A 7,261-nucleotide genomic window follows, 5' to 3' on the forward strand; every position below is an offset into this window, starting at 1 on the left:
TTATGAAAATAATGGAAATTATGAGAAAATTAAGGTGAAAGGTCACATGTTGCATGTGAGGAGGAAAATGAAGGAAAATAATGGAAAAATGAAGAAAATAGAGGCCACATTAATAAAAAGGCTTCTAAGGATCAGTTGGTACCTTTTGTCAGTTTAGTTTTGGAGCTATCTCTCTATTCTTCTCTCTCACACTCTTGGAAAATTAGAGTTTTCTTTGAGCACTTCAGATTTGGATCAAGAAAGGAAAATAAGGAAAAGAGGAAGAAAATATCAAGCAGGGAAGAGCAGGATCAGTTAGCTACAACTAGTTTACTTGCAGGTATCACTTTGCATGTGTGATTTCCTCTCTATATTTCACACGCATGGTTATGCATGTGTGTTATTAGATCTCTTTCTGCCATGGGCATGGGCTTTTCTAGGTGTGGCAGTGTTCTTTAGCCTTGCCTTTCCATTTCTGGATAGCCATGGTGAGATGGGATTCTCATGTTTTGGTTGAGATGGATTTCCGGATTGATTCAAAGCTGAGTAAGGTGGATCTCTAAATGAGATAACACATTTCATAGTGATCCTTGAACCCGATTGTGGGTTGTGGTAAAGCCAGGTATTGTGTCCTCGGTGGGATATGAATCCTCGACCTGAATGGTGGGATATACGGTAAAGCCTAGAGGTAGTTGCCCTTGATCAGGCCTAGGCATCTTTGCTGGTGAATGGTGGGATATATGGTAAATCCTCGAGGGTAGTGTCCCAATTATGTCCTAGTGACCCCTCGATCAAAATATGGGTTGCAATCAACCCTAGATATTACGAGACATGAAAATTCCCCATAGACTAGGTGGAGAAATCTAGTGGCAATAATGCTTGTTTATGGCCTAGTGATCGAATGAGGATTGCAATAAAGCCTGGTCCTATTTATGAGGGTGAATTGGTTTAGCCTCCAGAAGTCCTAGTTGGTTCTTTTGGTTTGAGTCCCACATTCATTCATGGAATATGGCACTGGGGTGATTAGCTGAAGAGAGACTTGGCTCAACCAAACTATGGTTAGGTGGAACGTGGTAGTCCTATACCATGTTTGTTTTTGCATTCATTAATAAGAGTTTCTTTCCTTGGTATTTTATGAGGAAATATACCAGATTATATGTGGAATTTATGGTTGTTGCGTCCTCATTATTTTTGTTGTTTATATGCTGGTTATGTATATGTTTTATGATAGTGGAAATGTATGGTTCTCATCATGTTTGATTTGGAGCAATGAATCTATGACCTAATAGATGATAATGCAGCTAATGTGACAAGGCAGCAATGCTTCTTAGAAATTCTCAGATAACTAGAAGACCCATATGCCCAGACATGTTATTATGACCTATAAGATTCATATTTGTGACATGTTTGATGAAATGCCTATCATGGCTAGTAGGGGTCCAGTCAAGAACTTGTTTAATAATTTGCATTAACATCATGGTATCTATGTTTCTTTTCATTTATTTGAATTCCATGAAGTTCTGGACAGTGACTGGGTCCTAGCCCTGGAATTTAGCCCTAAATCTCATAGTCGCTAGCATAGCACTGATGGAGAAAGGTTTTAGTTGCACTCAAGTAGGCTCATGGGAGAAACTGGGTCCCTTAGTTTCTTGGAGGGCTTGGTAAGGGAGCAAGTGGGTCTCTAGGTCCTTGAAGTACTAAGTTTCCTTAGGGGTTGGTCACCTGGAAAGGTGGGGTAGCTCCTGAAGGTTTTGTAGGATGTCCAAATGGTATGTTTGGTTGTATTTGTCAGTCATACTTCCTTAAGGTCACCTAGGAGGTTAAATAAGATCATAGTAGCCTCTCGTCACATTTTTACCCCATTTGGACGGTTACTTGGGTAGATGTGGGAGGAGGGTGTTACAACTTTATTCCAAACAAAGACTATTGTGCTAATTTCCTTTCTTCAAAAGTTGCATGGTAGTTTGGTTTCATTCATCATTGTTCAATCAATCTCCTATATTTTTTTCTTCCTTTTTATAATTCCATTTTTCTATGGAGTCAACAAATTTACCAAGTTAATGAGAAATATAACCCCAAAACAAGAACTCTAGCAAGAATACCTCATACTTTTGCATAAAAATATGAAATAAAAAACTTGGAATTGAAAAGTAGTGATGTTCCAACACCCTTTTCTTTAGTATCAAAATTCCAATAATTTTCATCTATCACATTAAAAAAAATATCATGCCTAAAAAACACATGAAAAGGAACCCATAATGCAAAAGTGATGATGTAACATCACCCATCTTTTAGGGAGAAAATTCTAACATTTTGTAACCATGGCATTAAAGACCAAATATCATAACTTTGAAACACATGAAAGACATCTCAAAATGAGAAAGTGTTCAAACAACATGACCCCTCTTTTTAGAGTGAAAAGTTATTTTTTTTCAATCATGGCATTAAAAACCAAACATCATGACATTGAAACCTGTAAAAATTAATGCCTAAATCAGAGAGTGTTTCTACAAAGAGCAATTTACCTTTTTTAAGGTTAAAATTATAGCTCATTTGAAATCTTAGCATAAGATAGCTTCACTCCTTTTCAATGGGGCACCAAAATTACAATATTTTTTAAAATAAGGTCTATAAAATCATCTTTAGTGTACATAGAATCATGAAAAAAAAAACTTTGAGAAAAACAATGTAACGCAAATTTCTTTTAATTTTTAAAAGTGAAAATTTTATTTTATTGTTTTTAAATGAAAGTAAATAATAATAATAATAAAAACAACTTTTTTTCTAACAATTTTAAAAAAGGATTATTGGAATCCAAAATTTTAATTTAGAAAAAAAATTCATATTTTATTTAAAAAAAGTATAATCAATCACATTAAAAAACATAATTTAAAAATATATATTTAAAACAATAAAAAAATGATATGTATCTATATATATATATATATATATATATATATATATATATAGATATAGATATGATGATGATGATGATGATGATGATGATTAACGTCTACTAAGACCAATGCGGTCTATCAGACCTTAAGAAGGTAAGAGATTAATTGTGACACTTTAAAATTTATTTCTATGATAAAAAAGAAGGGAAATAAGTGCTCCAAGATCAATATAGTTTGGTTGACTTAACAGGTTTAGTATATATATGATTATTATGATGATGATGACGACGACGACGACGACGATGATGATGATGATGATTAATGTCCACTAAGACCAATGCGGCCTATCAGACCTTAAAAAAGTAAGAGATTAATTGTGACACTTTAAAATTTATTTTTATGATTAAAAACAAAAGGAAATAAGTACTCCAAGATCAATATAGTTTGGCTTACTTAACATGTCAAGAAGGTTGGAAGTGTGGAAACTATTTTGGAAATGAGAGTGGATGTGAGTAGGAGCTAGAAAATCTAAGAGAAAGTGTTTTTCATCTTCCACCCTCTTAGTATTGCAAAGGTGACAAATTATTTGATCCTGGGGAGTTTTGGGAATAGACCACCATCTAATTTCACTTCGAAGCTCATAATAATAAGTTCTTATCTTTTTAATGCTCACTTTTTTCTTAGTACTGGTCAATATAGAGAGATAATTATAGTTAGCAAGGGTGGAGTTGATCACCACCTTAGAATAACTTACCTTCTTTTTTCCCTCTAACTCCTTATCATCCCACAATTTATCATTAAATTTGGAGGTAGTAGTACTTTTGAAACTATCCTTATTTCCCAAGATGATCTCCTTCTTTATCCCCTAGTGGTCGAGCCAAGATTAGGCATCCTTATGCCATCCACACTTGAGGAAGAGGTGGGGGTTTTTGCTAGAGTTAGAAGCAATTTTGGGAATCCTCTTGGTTTCCATGTTGTAAAGCTTCTTCTTATGCATCACATACCTCAACATAGCCATGCTTTCAATTGGGGGAATTATAACTTCAATCAAGGTAATAGGATAGGGAATATTTCCTTGAATCTTGAGGTTGTAGGTTATAAATTTCTTTTGAATCATCTTGATATTTCTCCACAACTCTCTAGATATATTGCAACCCCAAACCTCGCATCCATATAAAATAACAAGGGTAACAAGAGACTCAAAGAGGAACCTCTTTTTAATCCAAATCCAAGGATCAACTAACTTACAATTGGTCTTAAGCTCATAATTAGTTTTCTAGCCTACAATAATACTTTTCTCGATGTTATAATTCTAATTGAGTTGATGATGAATGTCAATACCTAAATATTTGTAAACCTACTTCAAGTATTTTTTATCATAGATGAAATTACCATGGTTGATATTTTTGGATTTGATTATCATGACTTTAGTATTGTTAGTATTAACTGTCATACCCATCTTGGAGCAGTAATCATGAAGAGTCTTAAGCTACTTGTGAAGGCCATCATGGCTTCTGGCTAGAAGAAGGATATCATCAACATAAATGAGAATCTAGTAATGACCATACTAGAGAGCTCGGGGCAATTGCAATCCGTAGTTTCTAAGCACTCCTGCAACTTATTGATGTAAATTACAAAATTTAGGGTAGGGGATAGGGCACACCCTTGCTTAACCCTGATATTTCATCTAATTTCTTTAGACAACGCATCATTGGTTTTAAGCTTGGAAACACCATTCACGTAAACATGAATCACATCAATCCTCAAATTAGGAGGAACCATTATCTCTTCAAGTCTTTTCCATAGCTTATCTCAAGGAATAGTATCAAAATATTTTCTAAAGTCGACAAAACAATTGAAGATACCAATTTTACTATTGTGATACTTCTCAGTAATGATCCTAAGGTGACAAGATGGTTCATAGTCAAGTGATGTCTCCTAAAACTAGCTTTCACTTTATCTCTTTTGCCATGGTTTTCAAGCTAGAGGCTAGTATTCATTTCCAAAAATAGTTTGGGTAAAATGTGGCTAATTACGATGGTCCTGTACTTAGAGGGGCATCTCTCTCTCTCTCTCTCTCTCTCTCTCTCTCTCTCTCTCTCTCTCTCTCTCTCTATATATATATATATATATATATATATATATATATATAAGTTATAACTTATTAACCTAGAAAAGGAAAAAAAGAAATATATCTATTCAATAATAATAATAAACTTAAAAAATAAAATAAAAAGCTTTAAAAAATCAACAAACAATAAAATAAAATTAGAAATAGAAAATCGAAAAAAGAGACTAAAAATGTATTCTTTTAAGGTTTTTTTATTTGTTTTTAGTTGTTTTTTTTTACTATTTTCTATTTTGAAATTTATGGAGTACTTTTTGAGTTTTTAAGGGTAAAAATTAGTATTCCTTTTCTTTCTATTTTTTTTCTTCTTTCCTTAAAACAATTTCCCATTTTTTAAGGAAAAATGGCATTTTTCAGTTTTCTTATAATAGAAAGGTAGTTTCTTTCTTTTCTTTTACTTGATTTTCCATTATATATATATATATATATATATATATATATATATATATATAGTTTGATTGTAAATTATTAAATAATAATCAATTAATAATATATAAAAAATGCAACCACAAATTTTTTATTTACAGTTGATTTTATGTTATTTTACTTTTTAGGGTTCTAATGGTCAAGACCATCATTTCTAATTAATTCCTAATTTTAACTTCAAAAATAAAATAAAAATTAAACAAATTTGAAAAAAACTTTAAAAACAAATATTTGAAAAAAATAGACAAAGTTCAGGTGTTGATTTTTAAAGTCTTCATAGTCATAATATTTTGTATTGAACAGAAGAGTTACAATTTTTTGGAACTTTAACTTAAAAAAAAGGGTGATACATTGAATCACCTCTTTTGCACTTTAGCATGTTTTTCATGTCTTTTGTAGTCATAATATTTGGCTTTTAAAGCCATGGTTGAAAAATGTAAGAATTAATGAAAAATGGTTATGTTGCACCACTCCTTTTTCATTTTAACGTATTTTTTCATGTATTTCGTAGTCATGATATTTGGTTTTTAATGCCATGGTTGAAAAATGTTGGAATTTAACCCTAAAATTAAAAATGGATGATGAAACATCACTTCTTCTCAAAATTAGCATAAAAGTTAGCACTAAATGCGATATCTAAAAAAATGATAACTTTTTCAAGTTCTCATTAAGTTGGTAACTTTGTTTGTCCTCGCTACCAAAAAATGTCTCTTCATTCCATGATTCTCACATAATTCATTGGAGGTAAACTTTCATTATTTATCTAATCTTAAGCACTTGACTTTTAAATCAACATCCTTTTCACCTAGGGCTTTCAAAGATTTAAGTTTCTCAAATTCTTCATATTTTCCTTTAATATATGTATCACATGTCACCCTTATGTAATCATCAAATAAGAAGCATAAAATAACTTTCACCTTTACAAAAAATATTTTCTTGCGGCCAATATAGATTCGTGTGTACAAGTTCCAACTAAAAAGGCCTATTTTAATCTCGGGTTAAAAATATATGTCTAGCTAAGAAGTAATACAACTAAAAATGACTAACGTGAATGCCAAATTTAGTATGCAAAGAAAAATATGACTACTTAATAAGTACTACAATAATACAATTCAATCATTTATGTTAGTCGTTTTAATTATGTCACTTAAACAATATAAACTTACATGCGATAGGGGATTCAAAGGATATTATGTATTGGCTGAAAGTTTATACTTCCTTAAACACATTTTTTTGATAGCCTCACTTTGCAGTTGAGCTTCAACATTTTGCGGAATAATATTGACTTTAAAGGTCATATATTCGAATCTTAAAAAGAAAAGAAACAATCTACTTAACCAACATAGAATTTTTTCATCATTTTCATAAAATGATTAACCTGAACACATATTGACATAGTCAATATCCTTTTAGTCAATAGAAAAAGTAAACACACACACACACACACACACACACATGCGCGATTCTTCTCAATGACTTCACCATGACCACATTTTCACCCTAATTTAGTTTTTAACAATTGAATATATAAGTATACATAGAATGAGAAGGGATGTGTATCAATGTGGAATAAAGACTTGAACATAGGGAAATGGTCCTTTTTCGCTATTAGAATTCATTAGTCTGGAAGAACATAAAAAAATTAAATTAAATTAATCAAATAATTCCATCTAGTAATATGAAATTAACAATTTACAAGGTGCAAGGGATATAAATATTCCATCATGCATGCTAGTATCTTAAGATCCACTCCTCATGTTACACTCTCACTTATGATCTTTTCCTCCTCTTGTAATTGCCTAAAAATTTATTTCCAAGCCTTTATATCAAC

This window comes from Pinus tabuliformis, chromosome 6 (assembly GCF_031772625.1).
Source record: "Pinus tabuliformis cultivar Carrire ecotype Pingquan chromosome 6, CPIR1, whole genome shotgun sequence".
Classification (NCBI taxonomy): domain Eukaryota; kingdom Viridiplantae; phylum Streptophyta; class Pinopsida; order Pinales; family Pinaceae; genus Pinus; species Pinus tabuliformis.